The sequence below is a fragment of the Microcebus murinus genome, unplaced genomic scaffold, assembly GCF_040939455.1.
Source record: "Microcebus murinus isolate Inina unplaced genomic scaffold, M.murinus_Inina_mat1.0 scaf006_hap2_Mmur4.0, whole genome shotgun sequence".
In the NCBI taxonomy this organism is placed as follows: Eukaryota; Metazoa; Chordata; class Mammalia; order Primates; family Cheirogaleidae; genus Microcebus; species Microcebus murinus.
In genome coordinates this window covers 1004960-1021596 of record NW_027438952.1, presented here as the reverse complement: position 1 = coordinate 1021596, position 16637 = coordinate 1004960, and the positions used below count along the sequence as shown (strand labels likewise).

Sequence of the window (16637 nt, the reverse complement as noted above, 5' to 3'; positions counted from 1 at the left end):
GGCCCCTGGATGGAGGGGCACCAGGAGTAGAGGAGCAGGAAGGGGAAGGGGGTGGCCATGCGAGGGGACACTTTGCGGCCAAGTCCCAGCTTCAGCCTGATCCTCCTGGGAACCCCGCTCTGAGACAAGGAGCCGGGCTTCGCATTCCCACAGCAGCCAGTCGTGGGCTGAGGACACCTGGGGCGTTGGGAACTCCCTGGCTTCTCCTTGGTTTAACATCTGGAGCTGCTTGGGAATCGCGCCGCCACACACACCCGAGTGCAGGTGTCTTCCGCACAGACTGCGGGCCTCGCTCTTCTGAATGCCGCTAGCTCGCCACCCACCCACGGGTGAACCTGGTCAGGGTGCTTTCTCTCGGGGGCAGACTCTGATCCGGGCGGGCTACCGGTGTCTCTGTTTGCTCGTTTCTTTCTTCCATTTCGGGAAAGGCTTCCTTGCTGGGTGTGGAAATCTCCTATGCCTTCCCTCGCCTATTCTGTCAGCTTTCAAATTCTCTTTCAGTTGCCACCCTCACAGATGGATTAGGAAACTCTTTCCGGTGCACTCATTAGTGAAATGACCTCAAGGAAGCTGGAATCCAATATCTAATCGCCGATTTTTAGCGAGTCCACACGCCAGGGTGGTCGGGGTCCAATGCAGCCCCGGCCAGGCCCAGGCCCCTTGGACTGGGCCACAGGAGGACACAGAGGAGGGTCCCGGCCCCCACGGTAGCGGTGCCGGCAGTTCTCCAAGGGCTTGGGCGTTTTCCAGAGGTGGGAGATGGAGGGGACTGATTTCTTCAGCGCCCCACAAACCACGCCACCCCACCCCACCCCACCCCACCCATGGGACACATCCCCAGAGAGAGATGCCCCATACACTCGCTCCCCTCCCCCTTGCGCTGTGCCCCAGCCCTGGCCCGGGGGAATAGGCGGCAGCCCACCCACAGGGCGGGGGGAGGGGGGCACAGCTGAAAGCGGTTGTGGGGGAGGGCGGCCCCTGGCTGGGGTCAGAGGGCGAGCGCCGGGCGCGTGCGCAGTCAGCGGCGGCGACGCGCTGGGGGTGGGCGGCGGGTAGGTGAAGGAGGCCAGGCGGGGAGAGGAGGGGGGCTGGAAGGTCTCCACCTTGGCGAGTCCAGCCGTGGAGGCGCATCTTGTGTGAGTGTGAGTGAGTGTGAGTGTGTGTGTGTGTAGAGAGAGACAGCCCCCCGCCCCGCCCCGCCCCGCCCATCACCCCGGTCCCTCGGAGCCCGCCGGACCCGGCCGCCGGCGAACTCAACAGGCCCGGCCCGGCGCGGGGCCTGGGGCGGGAGGCGGCGGCGGGGAAGCGCAGAGAGGCTCGGCTTCTTGAGCGGGGCAGGGGCGCCCTCCGCCGTCTAGGGCCACACCACCCTGAACGCCCCCCATCTCCTCTGGTCTCGGAAGCTAAGCAGGGTCGGGCCTCGTTAGTACTTGGATGGGAGACCGCCCGGGAATCACGGGTGCCCTAGGCGGCGGCTTTTTTTTTTTTTTTGCCTCTCGTTCTGTCCCCTTTCTGGGAGCGCGGCGGCGGCCCGGGGTGGGGGTCACCCCCACCCTCAGCGCCCGCCGCTGTGCCTGGCGCCCCAGCCCGCACCGTGGGGCCTCCTCTTGTCCCAAGCCGCGACACCGCCGCCACGCGGCAGCACGCGTGGCATCTGGACTGTCAGGTCTCAGACCAAAGGTCTGCTCTGTGGGAACCGACACGCTGGAGGAAACCTTGAGAGTCTGAGAGGGGAGGGAGTTCCAGAAGAAGGCCAGGATGTCATTTTGAGGGAGTATGTGACCAGAACTCGTCCCGTTGCTTTTGGGGTTCTACGGGCTCCACGTAGGAATCTTTGGTGGTGGCACCTGATGTTGGGGGATCCGGAGTCACACCCAGACCTGCTCCACAGGCCTCCTTTTACTTTTCTCTTCGGATTCATTATTTTTAAAAAGTGTCTCTTACCTCTATTATTGCATTTTCTTTTTTTTTTTTTCTTTTTTTTTTTTTTTTTTTGAGACAGAGTCTCACTTTGTTGTCCAGGCTAGAGTGAGTGCCGTGGCGTCACCCTAGCTCACAGCAACCTCAAACTCCTGGGCTCGAGTGATCCTTCTGCCTCAGCCTCCCGAGTAGCTGGGACTACAGGCATGCGCCACTATGCCCGGCTAATTTTTTTTTATATATATATATATATCAGTTGGCCAATCAATTTCTTTCTATTTATAGTAGAGACGGGGTCTCGCTCTTGCTCAGGCTGGTTTTGAACTCCTGACCTTGAGCAATCCACCCGCCTCGGCCTCCCAAGAGCTAGGATTACAGGCGTGAGCCACCGCGCCCGGCCTCTATTATTGCATTTTCTTTTCTCTCTCTTTTCAAGCAGATGATGGGAGTACAAGTATTCAGGTGACATGTGTTGCCCGTGCCCCCCTCCCCCCTGTGTTCTTATTCATTTACCTCTCATGTTGTATACCTCCGGCGTATTGTGGGGGTACCAATGTTAAGGTCGGGTACGTTGCCCTCTCCCAGCCTCCCCCCTCGGGTCATTAGCTTCAAGTGCGCCCATGCCCCAGTCGGTGCGCACCCACCCCATTCCTAATGGATGTGTATGCCCATCCCCTCCCCCCACCCGCCCGACACCCACCCGAGGAAGGGGATTCCTCTCTGTCCACTTAGGTGTCCATCCGTTCGTACCAATTTGCCGGTGAGCGCGCTCACGTGGTGCTCGTGTGTCCATTCTTGGGATACTTGGCTTACTGGAACGGGTTCCAGCTCTGGCCAGGAGAACACGAGAGGTGCCCTCTCACCGCTGCTCCTCACAGCCGAATGGCACTCCGTGGTGTCCACGCGCCACATTTTATTAATGCACTCCTGGATGGATGGGCACTCGGGTCGCTTCCACATCTTTGCGATTGTGAATTGTGCCCTAACTGTAACCCTAACCCTTACCCAGCCCGTCTCCTCTGCCCCTGCCTGACTCGCTCCTCCCCGGCCAGGCCCGTCACTGTCCTGGGCCCCCGCCTGACCGGCTCCTTCCCGCCCGGCCTGTCACCGTCCTCTGCCCCTGCCTGACATGCTCCTTCCCGCCCGGCCTCTCACCGTCCTCGGCCCCTGCCTGACCGGCTGGCTCCTCCGTCGCCTGGGCCTTCCAAGGGCTTGGTGTGGACGCTGCTTCCAGGAAGCCCTCCAGAAACCCGGCAGCAGGGTGGCCGCAGCAGTCTCCAGCAGCCGTCCCTAAGGCGCTTGTGCGGGGAACGTGCCCCCCCCCCGCTGTGCCCCCTCCCTCCCCCCCGCTGTGCCGTGGGGGGGCCCAGCCTGGTGTCTTGCCTGAGGCCCTGGGGCTGCCGCTCCCCGCAAGGGGAGAGCCCCGGAGGTGGGGACCGCCTCCTGATGGGGACGTACACGCAGCTCTCCACGTCGGATTCCGGGGCTCTCTGTCCTGCCCGAAGGCCCAGCTGGCCTGCGGGTCCTTAGAGTGGCAAAAACATCCGAAAACTGAGACTGAGGGTCCGGTGGGTGTCTGCACTTTTGTGCTGGGCACCCCAGGGAGGCCCGGGGGCTGGCTGGACAACGTGGTCTGCTGGGCGGGGGGTTTGGAGGAGCAACCGATGCCCTTTGCACTTTGGGTAGCAAGGGTCTGAGGTGTCTCTGAGCCCTGTGCCATGTCGGTGGAGGGGTGGGGGCGGGGGGTGGGGGGGAAGAGGAGGAGGAGGAGGTGGGAAGGGCCGGGGCCTGCAGTCCTGTTCCCGGGGTGGCACGGCAAGTGGCTTCTTCCACAGGCTGCTTGGCCTGGGCTCCCTGTACCTGGGCCTTTGGAGGACTGGCCCTGTGCTTGCCAACACTTCCTGCAGGGACCCAGAGCTGGGAGGTGGCGTCTCTCAGCCCTGGGTCGGGCAGAGCCCCAGCGGGCCATGCCCACAACCTCTCTCAGCACCGGTCCCCCAGAAGGCTCCTTTGGGACCAGGATTCTCTTGCGGTGACTCTTTAAGGTCTGGCCCCTGGATGGAGGGGCACCAGGAGTAGAGGAGCAGGAAGGGGAAGGGGGTGGCCATGCGAGGGGACACTTTGCGGCCAAGTCCCAGCTTCAGCCTGATCCTCCTGGGAACCCCGCTCTGAGACAAGGAGCCGGGCTTCGCATTCCCACAGCAGCCAGTCGTGGGCTGAGGACACCTGGGGCGTTGGGAACTCCCTGGCTTCTCCTTGGTTTAACATCTGGAGCTGCTTGGGAATCGCGCCGCCACACACACCCGAGTGCAGGTGTCTTCCGCACAGACTGCGGGCCTCGCTCTTCTGAATGCCGCTAGCTCGCCACCCACCCACGGGTGAACCTGGTCAGGGTGCTTTCTCTCGGGGGCAGACTCTGATCCGGGCGGGCTACCGGTGTCTCTGTTTGCTCGTTTCTTTCTTCCATTTCGGGAAAGGCTTCCTTGCTGGGTGTGGAAATCTCCTATGCCTTCCCTCGCCTATTCTGTCAGCTTTCAAATTCTCTTTCAGTTGCCACCCTCACAGATGGATTAGGAAACTCTTTCCGGTGCACTCATTAGTGAAATGACCTCAAGGAAGCTGGAATCCAATATCTAATGGCCGATTTTTAGCGAGTCCACACGCCAGGGTGGTCGGGGTCCAATGCAGCCCCGGCCAGGCCCAGGCCCCTTGGACTGGGCCACAGGAGGACACAGAGGAGGGTCCCGGCCCCCACGGTAGCGGTGCCGGCAGTTCTCCAAGGGCTTGGGCGTTTTCCAGAGGTGGGAGATGGAGGGGACTGATTTCTTCAGCGCCCCACAAACCACGCCACCCCACCCCACCCCACCCCACCCATGGGACACATCCCCAGAGAGAGATGCCCCATACACTCGCTCCCCTCCCCCTTGCGCTGTGCCCCAGCCCTGGCCCGGGGGAATAGGCGGCAGCCCACCCACAGGGCGGGGGGAGGGGGGCACAGCTGAAAGCGGTTGTGGGGGAGGGCGGCCCCTGGCTGGGGTCAGAGGGCGAGCGCCGGGCGCGTGCGCAGTCAGCGGCGGCGACGCGCTGGGGGTGGGCGGCGGGTAGGTGAAGGAGGCCAGGCGGGGAGAGGAGGGGGGCTGGAAGGTCTCCACCTTGGCGAGTCCAGCCGTGGAGGCGCATCTTGTGTGAGTGTGAGTGAGTGTGAGTGTGTGTGTGTGTAGAGAGAGACAGCCCCCCGCCCCGCCCCGCCCCGCCCATCACCCCGGTCCCTCGGAGCCCGCCGGACCCGGCCGCCGGCGAACTCAACAGGCCCGGCCCGGCGCGGGGCCTGGGGCGGGAGGCGGCGGCGGGGAAGCGCAGAGAGGCTCGGCTTCTTGAGCGGGGCAGGGGCGCCCTCCGCCGTCTAGGGCCACACCACCCTGAACGCCCCCCATCTCCTCTGGTCTCGGAAGCTAAGCAGGGTCGGGCCTCGTTAGTACTTGGATGGGAGACCGCCCGGGAATCACGGGTGCCCTAGGCGGCGGCTTTTTTTTTTTTTTTGCCTCTCGTTCTGTCCCCTTTCTGGGAGCGCGGCGGCGGCCCGGGGTGGGGGTCACCCCCACCCTCAGCGCCCGCCGCTGTGCCTGGCGCCCCAGCCCGCACCGTGGGGCCTCCTCTTGTCCCAAGCCGCGACACCGCCGCCACGCGGCAGCACGCGTGGCATCTGGACTGTCAGGTCTCAGACCAAAGGTCTGCTCTGTGGGAACCGACACGCTGGAGGAAACCTTGAGAGTCTGAGAGGGGAGGGAGTTCCAGAAGAAGGCCAGGATGTCATTTTGAGGGAGTATGTGACCAGAACTCGTCCCGTTGCTTTTGGGGTTCTACGGGCTCCACGTAGGAATCTTTGGTGGTGGCACCTGATGTTGGGGGATCCGGAGTCACACCCAGACCTGCTCCACAGGCCTCCTTTTACTTTTCTCTTCGGATTCATTATTTTTAAAAAGTGTCTCTTACCTCTATTATTGCATTTTCTTTTTTTTTTTTTTCTTTTTTTTTTTTTTTTTTTGAGACAGAGTCTCACTTTGTTGTCCAGGCTAGAGTGAGTGCCGTGGCGTCACCCTAGCTCACAGCAACCTCAAACTCCTGGGCTCGAGTGATCCTTCTGCCTCAGCCTCCCGAGTAGCTGGGACTACAGGCATGCGCCACTATGCCCGGCTAATTTTTTTTTATATATATATATATATCAGTTGGCCAATCAATTTCTTTCTATTTATAGTAGAGACGGGGTCTCGCTCTTGCTCAGGCTGGTTTTGAACTCCTGACCTTGAGCAATCCACCCGCCTCGGCCTCCCAAGAGCTAGGATTACAGGCGTGAGCCACCGCGCCCGGCCTCTATTATTGCATTTTCTTTTCTCTCTCTTTTCAAGCAGATGATGGGAGTACAAGTATTCAGGTGACATGTGTTGCCCGTGCCCCCCTCCCCCCTGTGTTCTTATTCATTTACCTCTCATGTTGTATACCTCCGGCGTATTGTGGGGGTACCAATGTTAAGGTCGGGTACGTTGCCCTCTCCCAGCCTCCCCCCTCGGGTCATTAGCTTCAAGTGCGCCCATGCCCCAGTCGGTGCGCACCCACCCCATTCCTAATGGATGTGTATGCCCATCCCCTCCCCCCACCCGCCCGACACCCACCCGAGGAAGGGGATTCCTCTCTGTCCACTTAGGTGTCCATCCGTTCGTACCAATTTGCCGGTGAGCGCGCTCACGTGGTGCTCGTGTGTCCATTCTTGGGATACTTGGCTTACTGGAACGGGTTCCAGCTCTGGCCAGGAGAACACGAGAGGTGCCCTCTCACCGCTGCTCCTCACAGCCGAATGGCACTCCGTGGTGTCCACGCGCCACATTTTATTAATGCACTCCTGGATGGATGGGCACTCGGGTCGCTTCCACATCTTTGCGATTGTGAATTGTGCCCTAACTGTAACCCTAACCCTTACCCAGCCCGTCTCCTCTGCCCCTGCCTGACTCGCTCCTCCCCGGCCAGGCCCGTCACTGTCCTGGGCCCCCGCCTGACCGGCTCCTTCCCGCCCGGCCTGTCACCGTCCTCTGCCCCTGCCTGACATGCTCCTTCCCGCCCGGCCTCTCACCGTCCTCGGCCCCTGCCTGACCGGCTGGCTCCTCCGTCGCCTGGGCCTTCCAAGGGCTTGGTGTGGACGCTGCTTCCAGGAAGCCCTCCAGAAACCCGGCAGCAGGGTGGCCGCAGCAGTCTCCAGCAGCCGTCCCTAAGGCGCTTGTGCGGGGAACGTGCCCCCCCCCCGCTGTGCCCCCTCCCCCCCCCCGCTGTGCCGTGGGGGGGCCCAGCCTGGTGTCTTGCCTGAGGCCCTGGGGCTGCCGCTCCCCGCAAGGGGAGAGCCCCGGAGGTGGGGACCGCCTCCTGATGGGGACGTACACGCAGCTCTCCACGTCGGATTCCGGGGCTCTCTGTCCTGCCCGAAGGCCCAGCTGGCCTGCGGGTCCTTAGAGTGGCAAAAACATCCGAAAACTGAGACTGAGGGTCCGGTGGGTGTCTGCACTTTTGTGCTGGGCACCCCAGGGAGGCCCGGGGGCTGGCTGGACAACGTGGTCTGCTGGGCGGGGGGTTTGGAGGAGCAACCGATGCCCTTTGCACTTTGGGTAGCAAGGGTCTGAGGTGTCTCTGAGCCCTGTGCCATGTCGGTGGAGGGGTGGGGGCGGGGGGTGGGGGGGAAGAGGAGGAGGAGGAGGTGGGAAGGGCCGGGGCCTGCAGTCCTGTTCCCGGGGTGGCACGGCAAGTGGCTTCTTCCACAGGCTGCTTGGCCTGGGCTCCCTGTACCTGGGCCTTTGGAGGACTGGCCCTGTGCTTGCCAACACTTCCTGCAGGGACCCAGAGCTGGGAGGTGGCGTCTCTCAGCCCTGGGTCGGGCAGAGCCCCAGCGGGCCATGCCCACAACCTCTCTCAGCACCGGTCCCCCAGAAGGCTCCTTTGGGACCAGGATTCTCTTGCGGTGACTCTTTAAGGTCTGGCCCCTGGATGGAGGGGCACCAGGAGTAGAGGAGCAGGAAGGGGAAGGGGGTGGCCATGCGAGGGGACACTTTGCGGCCAAGTCCCAGCTTCAGCCTGATCCTCCTGGGAACCCCGCTCTGAGACAAGGAGCCGGGCTTCGCATTCCCACAGCAGCCAGTCGTGGGCTGAGGACACCTGGGGCGTTGGGAACTCCCTGGCTTCTCCTTGGTTTAACATCTGGAGCTGCTTGGGAATCGCGCCGCCACACACACCCGAGTGCAGGTGTCTTCCGCACAGACTGCGGGCCTCGCTCTTCTGAATGCCGCTAGCTCGCCACCCACCCACGGGTGAACCTGGTCAGGGTGCTTTCTCTCGGGGGCAGACTCTGATCCGGGCGGGCTACCGGTGTCTCTGTTTGCTCGTTTCTTTCTTCCATTTCGGGAAAGGCTTCCTTGCTGGGTGTGGAAATCTCCTATGCCTTCCCTCGCCTATTCTGTCAGCTTTCAAATTCTCTTTCAGTTGCCACCCTCACAGATGGATTAGGAAACTCTTTCCGGTGCACTCATTAGTGAAATGACCTCAAGGAAGCTGGAATCCAATATCTAATCGCCGATTTTTAGCGAGTCCACACGCCAGGGTGGTCGGGGTCCAATGCAGCCCCGGCCAGGCCCAGGCCCCTTGGACTGGGCCACAGGAGGACACAGAGGAGGGTCCCGGCCCCCACGGTAGCGGTGCCGGCAGTTCTCCAAGGGCTTGGGCGTTTTCCAGAGGTGGGAGATGGAGGGGACTGATTTCTTCAGCGCCCCACAAACCACGCCACCCCACCCCACCCCACCCCACCCATGGGACACATCCCCAGAGAGAGATGCCCCATACACTCGCTCCCCTCCCCCTTGCGCTGTGCCCCAGCCCTGGCCCGGGGGAATAGGCGGCAGCCCACCCACAGGGCGGGGGGAGGGGGGCACAGCTGAAAGCGGTTGTGGGGGAGGGCGGCCCCTGGCTGGGGTCAGAGGGCGAGCGCCGGGCGCGTGCGCAGTCAGCGGCGGCGACGCGCTGGGGGTGGGCGGCGGGTAGGTGAAGGAGGCCAGGCGGGGAGAGGAGGGGGGCTGGAAGGTCTCCACCTTGGCGAGTCCAGCCGTGGAGGCGCATCTTGTGTGAGTGTGAGTGAGTGTGAGTGTGTGTGTGTGTAGAGAGAGACAGCCCCCCGCCCCGCCCCGCCCCGCCCATCACCCCGGTCCCTCGGAGCCCGCCGGACCCGGCCGCCGGCGAACTCAACAGGCCCGGCCCGGCGCGGGGCCTGGGGCGGGAGGCGGCGGCGGGGAAGCGCAGAGAGGCTCGGCTTCTTGAGCGGGGCAGGGGCGCCCTCCGCCGTCTAGGGCCACACCACCCTGAACGCCCCCCATCTCCTCTGGTCTCGGAAGCTAAGCAGGGTCGGGCCTCGTTAGTACTTGGATGGGAGACCGCCCGGGAATCACGGGTGCCCTAGGCGGCGGCTTTTTTTTTTTTTTTGCCTCTCGTTCTGTCCCCTTTCTGGGAGCGCGGCGGCGGCCCGGGGTGGGGGTCACCCCCACCCTCAGCGCCCGCCGCTGTGCCTGGCGCCCCAGCCCGCACCGTGGGGCCTCCTCTTGTCCCAAGCCGCGACACCGCCGCCACGCGGCAGCACGCGTGGCATCTGGACTGTCAGGTCTCAGACCAAAGGTCTGCTCTGTGGGAACCGACACGCTGGAGGAAACCTTGAGAGTCTGAGAGGGGAGGGAGTTCCAGAAGAAGGCCAGGATGTCATTTTGAGGGAGTATGTGACCAGAACTCGTCCCGTTGCTTTTGGGGTTCTACGGGCTCCACGTAGGAATCTTTGGTGGTGGCACCTGATGTTGGGGGATCCGGAGTCACACCCAGACCTGCTCCACAGGCCTCCTTTTACTTTTCTCTTCGGATTCATTATTTTTAAAAAGTGTCTCTTACCTCTATTATTGCATTTTCTTTTTTTTTTTTTTCTTTTTTTTTTTTTTTTTGAGACAGAGTCTCACTTTGTTGTCCAGGCTAGAGTGAGTGCCGTGGCGTCACCCTAGCTCACAGCAACCTCAAACTCCTGGGCTCGAGTGATCCTTCTGCCTCAGCCTCCCGAGTAGCTGGGACTACAGGCATGCGCCACTATGCCCGGCTAATTTTTTTTTATATATATATATATATCAGTTGGCCAATCAATTTCTTTCTATTTATAGTAGAGACGGGGTCTCGCTCTTGCTCAGGCTGGTTTTGAACTCCTGACCTTGAGCAATCCACCCGCCTCGGCCTCCCAAGAGCTAGGATTACAGGCGTGAGCCACCGCGCCCGGCCTCTATTATTGCATTTTCTTTTCTCTCTCTTTTCAAGCAGATGATGGGAGTACAAGTATTCAGGTGACATGTGTTGCCCGTGCCCCCCTCCCCCCTGTGTTCTTATTCATTTACCTCTCATGTTGTATACCTCCAGCGTATTGTGGGGGTACCAATGTTAAGGTCGGGTACGTTGCCCTCTCCCAGCCTCCCCCCTCGGGTCATTAGCTTCAAGTGCGCCCATGCCCCAGTCGGTGCGCACCCACCCCATTCCTAATGGATGTGTATGCCCATCCCCTCCCCCCACCCGCCCGACACCCACCCGAGGAAGGGGATTCCTCTCTGTCCACTTAGGTGTCCATCCGTTCGTACCAATTTGCCGGTGAGCGCGCTCACGTGGTGCTCGTGTGTCCATTCTTGGGATACTTGGCTTACTGGAACGGGTTCCAGCTCTGGCCAGGAGAACACGAGAGGTGCCCTCTCACCGCTGCTCCTCACAGCCGAATGGCACTCCGTGGTGTCCACGCGCCACATTTTATTAATGCACTCCTGGATGGATGGGCACTCGGGTCGCTTCCACATCTTTGCGATTGTGAATTGTGCCCTAACTGTAACCCTAACCCTTACCCAGCCCGTCTCCTCTGCCCCTGCCTGACTCGCTCCTCCCCGGCCAGGCCCGTCACTGTCCTGGGCCCCCGCCTGACCGGCTCCTTCCCGCCCGGCCTGTCACCGTCCTCTGCCCCTGCCTGACATGCTCCTTCCCGCCCGGCCTCTCACCGTCCTCGGCCCCTGCCTGACCGGCTGGCTCCTCCGTCGCCTGGGCCTTCCAAGGGCTTGGTGTGGACGCTGCTTCCAGGAAGCCCTCCAGAAACCCGGCAGCAGGGTGGCCGCAGCAGTCTCCAGCAGCCGTCCCTAAGGCGCTTGTGCGGGGAACGTGCCCCCCCGCTGTGCCCCCGCCCCCCCCCCCCGCTGTGCCGTGGGGGGGCCCAGCCTGGTGTCTTGCCTGAGGCCCTGGGGCTGCCGCTCCCCGCAAGGGGAGAGCCCCGGAGGTGGGGACCGCCTCCTGATGGGGACGTACACGCAGCTCTCCACGTCGGATTCCGGGGCTCTCTGTCCTGCCCGAAGGCCCAGCTGGCCTGCGGGTCCTTAGAGTGGCAAAAACATCCGAAAACTGAGACTGAGGGTCCGGTGGGTGTCTGCACTTTTGTGCTGGGCACCCCAGGGAGGCCCGGGGGCTGGCTGGACAACGTGGTCTGCTGGGCGGGGGGTTTGGAGGAGCAACCGATGCCCTTTGCACTTTGGGTAGCAAGGGTCTGAGGTGTCTCTGAGCCCTGTGCCATGTCGGTGGAGGGGTGGGGGCGGGGGGTGGGGGGGAAGAGGAGGAGGAGGAGGTGGGAAGGGCCGGGGCCTGCAGTCCTGTTCCCGGGGTGGCACGGCAAGTGGCTTCTTCCACAGGCTGCTTGGCCTGGGCTCCCTGTACCTGGGCCTTTGGAGGACTGGCCCTGTGCTTGCCAACACTTCCTGCAGGGACCCAGAGCTGGGAGGTGGCGTCTCTCAGCCCTGGGTCGGGCAGAGCCCCAGCGGGCCATGCCCACAACCTCTCTCAGCACCGGTCCCCCAGAAGGCTCCTTTGGGACCAGGATTCTCTTGCGGTGACTCTTTAAGGTCTGGCCCCTGGATGGAGGGGCACCAGGAGTAGAGGAGCAGGAAGGGGAAGGGGGTGGCCATGCGAGGGGACACTTTGCGGCCAAGTCCCAGCTTCAGCCTGATCCTCCTGGGAACCCCGCTCTGAGACAAGGAGCCGGGCTTCGCATTCCCACAGCAGCCAGTCGTGGGCTGAGGACACCTGGGGCGTTGGGAACTCCCTGGCTTCTCCTTGGTTTAACATCTGGAGCTGCTTGGGAATCGCGCCGCCACACACACCCGAGTGCAGGTGTCTTCCGCACAGACTGCGGGCCTCGCTCTTCTGAATGCCGCTAGCTCGCCACCCACCCACGGGTGAACCTGGTCAGGGTGCTTTCTCTCGGGGGCAGACTCTGATCCGGGCGGGCTACCGGTGTCTCTGTTTGCTCGTTTCTTTCTTCCATTTCGGGAAAGGCTTCCTTGCTGGGTGTGGAAATCTCCTATGCCTTCCCTCGCCTATTCTGTCAGCTTTCAAATTCTCTTTCAGTTGCCACCCTCACAGATGGATTAGGAAACTCTTTCCGGTGCACTCATTAGTGAAATGACCTCAAGGAAGCTGGAATCCAATATCTAATGGCCGATTTTTAGCGAGTCCACACGCCAGGGTGGTCGGGGTCCAATGCAGCCCCGGCCAGGCCCAGGCCCCTTGGACTGGGCCACAGGAGGACACAGAGGAGGGTCCCGGCCCCCACGGTAGCGGTGCCGGCAGTTCTCCAAGGGCTTGGGCGTTTTCCAGAGGTGGGAGATGGAGGGGACTGATTTCTTCAGCGCCCCACAAACCACGCCACCCCACCCCACCCCACCCCACCCATGGGACACATCCCCAGAGAGAGATGCCCCATACACTCGCTCCCCTCCCCCTTGCGCTGTGCCCCAGCCCTGGCCCGGGGGAATAGGCGGCAGCCCACCCACAGGGCGGGGGGAGGGGGGCACAGCTGAAAGCGGTTGTGGGGGAGGGCGGCCCCTGGCTGGGGTCAGAGGGCGAGCGCCGGGCGCGTGCGCAGTCAGCGGCGGCGACGCGCTGGGGGTGGGCGGCGGGTAGGTGAAGGAGGCCAGGCGGGGAGAGGAGGGGGGCTGGAAGGTCTCCACCTTGGCGAGTCCAGCCGTGGAGGCGCATCTTGTGTGAGTGTGAGTGAGTGTGAGTGTGTGTGTGTGTAGAGAGAGACAGCCCCCCGCCCCGCCCCGCCCCGCCCCGCCCATCACCCCGGTCCCTCGGAGCCCGCCGGACCCGGCCGCCGGCGAACTCAACAGGCCCGGCCCGGCGCGGGGCCTGGGGCGGGAGGCGGCGGCGGGGAAGCGCAGAGAGGCTCGGCTTCTTGAGCGGGGCAGGGGCGCCCTCCGCCGTCTAGGGCCACACCACCCTGAACGCCCCCCATCTCCTCTGGTCTCGGAAGCTAAGCAGGGTCGGGCCTCGTTAGTACTTGGATGGGAGACCGCCCGGGAATCACGGGTGCCCTAGGCGGCGGCTTTTTTTTTTTTTTTGCCTCTCGTTCTGTCCCCTTTCTGGGAGCGCGGCGGCGGCCCGGGGTGGGGGTCACCCCCACCCTCAGCGCCCGCCGCTGTGCCTGGCGCCCCAGCCCGCACCGTGGGGCCTCCTCTTGTCCCAAGCCGCGACACCGCCGCCACGCGGCAGCACGCGTGGCATCTGGACTGTCAGGTCTCAGACCAAAGGTCTGCTCTGTGGGAACCGACACGCTGGAGGAAACCTTGAGAGTCTGAGAGGGGAGGGAGTTCCAGAAGAAGGCCAGGATGTCATTTTGAGGGAGTATGTGACCAGAACTCGTCCCGTTGCTTTTGGGGTTCTACGGGCTCCACGTAGGAATCTTTGGTGGTGGCACCTGATGTTGGGGGATCCGGAGTCACACCCAGACCTGCTCCACAGGCCTCCTTTTACTTTTCTCTTCGGATTCATTATTTTTAAAAAGTGTCTCTTACCTCTATTATTGCATTTTCTTTTTTTTTTTTTTCTTTTTTTTTTTTTTTTTTGAGACAGAGTCTCACTTTGTTGTCCAGGCTAGAGTGAGTGCCGTGGCGTCACCCTAGCTCACAGCAACCTCAAACTCCTGGGCTCGAGTGATCCTTCTGCCTCAGCCTCCCGAGTAGCTGGGACTACAGGCATGCGCCACTATGCCCGGCTAATTTTTTTTTATATATATATATATATCAGTTGGCCAATCAATTTCTTTCTATTTATAGTAGAGACGGGGTCTCGCTCTTGCTCAGGCTGGTTTTGAACTCCTGACCTTGAGCAATCCACCCGCCTCGGCCTCCCAAGAGCTAGGATTACAGGCGTGAGCCACCGCGCCCGGCCTCTATTATTGCATTTTCTTTTCTCTCTCTTTTCAAGCAGATGATGGGAGTACAAGTATTCAGGTGACATGTGTTGCCCGTGCCCCCCTCCCCCCTGTGTTCTTATTCATTTACCTCTCATGTTGTATACCTCCGGCGTATTGTGGGGGTACCAATGTTAAGGTCGGGTACGTTGCCCTCTCCCAGCCTCCCCCCTCGGGTCATTAGCTTCAAGTGCGCCCATGCCCCAGTCGGTGCGCACCCACCCCATTCCTAATGGATGTGTATGCCCATCCCCTCCCCCCACCCGCCCGACACCCACCCGAGGAAGGGGATTCCTCTCTGTCCACTTAGGCGTCCATCCGTTCGTACCAATTTGCCGGTGAGCGCGCTCACGTGGTGCTCGAGTGTCCATTCTTGGGATACTTGGCTTACTGGAACGGGTTCCAGCTCTGGCCAGGAGAACACGAGAGGTGCCCTCTCACCGCTGCTCCTCACAGCCGAATGGCACTCCGTGGTGTCCACGCGCCACATTTTATTAATGCACTCCTGGATGGATGGGCACTCGGGTCGCTTCCACATCTTTGCGATTGTGAATTGTGCCCTAACTGTAACCCTAACCCTTACCCAGCCCGTCTCCTCTGCCCCTGCCTGACTCGCTCCTCCCCGGCCAGGCCCGTCACTGTCCTGGGCCCCCCGCCTGACCGGCTCCTTCCCGCCCGGCCTGTCACCGTCCTCTGCCCCTGCCTGACATGCTCCTTCCCGCCCGGCCTCTCACCGTCCTCGGCCCCTGCCTGACCGGCTGGCTCCTCCGTCGCCTGGGCCTTCCAAGGGCTTGGTGTGGACACTGCTTCCAGGAAGCCCTCCAGAAACCCGGCAGCAGGGTGGCCGCAGCAGTCTCCAGCAGCCGTCCCTAAGGCGCTTGTGCGGGGAACGTGCCCCCCCCCCCCCGCTGTGCCCCCTCCCCCCCCCCCCCCCGCTGTGCCGTGGGGGGGCCCAGCCTGGTGTCTTGCCTGAGGCCCTGGGGCTGCCGCTCCCCGCAAGGGGAGAGCCCCGGAGGTGGGGACCGCCTCCTGATGGGGACGTACACGCAGCTCTCCACGTCGGATTCCGGGGCTCTCTGTCCTGCCCGAAGGCCCAGCTGGCCTGCGGGTCCTTAGAGTGGCAAAAACATCCGAAAACTGAGACTGAGGGTCCGGTGGGTGTCTGCACTTTTGTGCTGGGCACCCCAGGGAGGCCCGGGGGCTGGCTGGACAACGTGGTCTGCTGGGCGGGGGGTTTGGAGGAGCAACCGATGCCCTTTGCACTTTGGGTAGCAAGGGTCTGAGGTGTCTCTGAGCCCTGTGCCATGTCGGTGGAGGGGTGGGGGCGGGGGGTGGGGGGGAAGAGGAGGAGGAGGAGGTGGGAAGGGCCGGGGCCTGCAGTCCTGTTCCCGGGGTGGCACGGCAAGTGGCTTCTTCCACAGGCTGCTTGGCCTGGGCTCCCTGTACCTGGGCCTTTGGAGGACTGGCCCTGTGCTTGCCAACACTTCCTGCAGGGACCCAGAGCTGGGAGGTGGCGTCTCTCAGCCCTGGGTCGGGCAGAGCCCCAGCGGGCCATGCCCACAACCTCTCTCAGCACCGGTCCCCCAGAAGGCTCCTTTGGGACCAGGATTCTCTTGCGGTGACTCTTTAAGGTCTGGCCCCTGGATGGAGGGGCACCAGGAGTAGAGGAGCAGGAAGGGGAAGGGGGTGGCCATGCGAGGGGACACTTTGCGGCCAAGTCCCAGCTTCAGCCTGATCCTCCTGGGAACCCCGCTCTGAGACAAGGAGCCGGGCTTCGCATTCCCACAGCAGCCAGTCGTGGGCTGAGGACACCTGGGGCGTTGGGAACTCCCTGGCTTCTCCTTGGTTTAACATCTGGAGCTGCTTGGGAATCGCGCCGCCACACACACCCGAGTGCAGGTGTCTTCCGCACAGACTGCGGGCCTCGCTCTTCTGAATGCCGCTAGCTCGCCACCCACCCACGGGTGAACCTGGTCAGGGTGCTTTCTCTCGGGGGCAGACTCTGATCCGGGCGGGCTACCGGTGTCTCTGTTTGCTCGTTTCTTTCTTCCATTTCGGGAAAGGCTTCCTTGCTGGGTGTGGAAATCTCCTATGCCTTCCCTCGCCTATTCTGTCAGCTTTCAAATTCTCTTTCAGTTGCCACCCTCACAGATGGATTAGGAAACTCTTTCCGGTGCACTCATTAGTGAAATGACCTCAAGGAAGCTGGAATCCAATATCTAATGGCCGATTTTTAGCGAGTCCACACGCCAGGGTGGTCGGGGTCCAATGCAGCCCCGGCCAGGCCCAGGCCCCTTGGACTGGGCCACAGGAGGACACAGAGGAGGGTCCCGGCCCCCACGGTAGCGGTGCCGGCAGTTCTCCAAGGGCTTGGGCGTTTTCCAGA

General features: G+C 62.4%; 4 pseudogenes; all 4 read left to right on the top strand.

Annotated features, from left to right (window-relative positions):
* Positions 1-1352: 1352 nt before the first annotated feature.
* Positions 1353-1471, top strand: LOC142866637 (uncharacterized; annotated as a pseudogene).
* Positions 1472-5321: 3850 nt separating this feature from the next.
* Positions 5322-5440, top strand: LOC142866636 (uncharacterized; annotated as a pseudogene).
* Positions 5441-9290: 3850 nt separating this feature from the next.
* LOC142866635 (uncharacterized) lies at positions 9291-9409 on the top strand (annotated as a pseudogene).
* A 3852-nt stretch (positions 9410-13261) lies between these two features.
* LOC142866634 (uncharacterized) lies at positions 13262-13380 on the top strand (annotated as a pseudogene).
* Positions 13381-16637: the final 3257 nt, after the last annotated feature.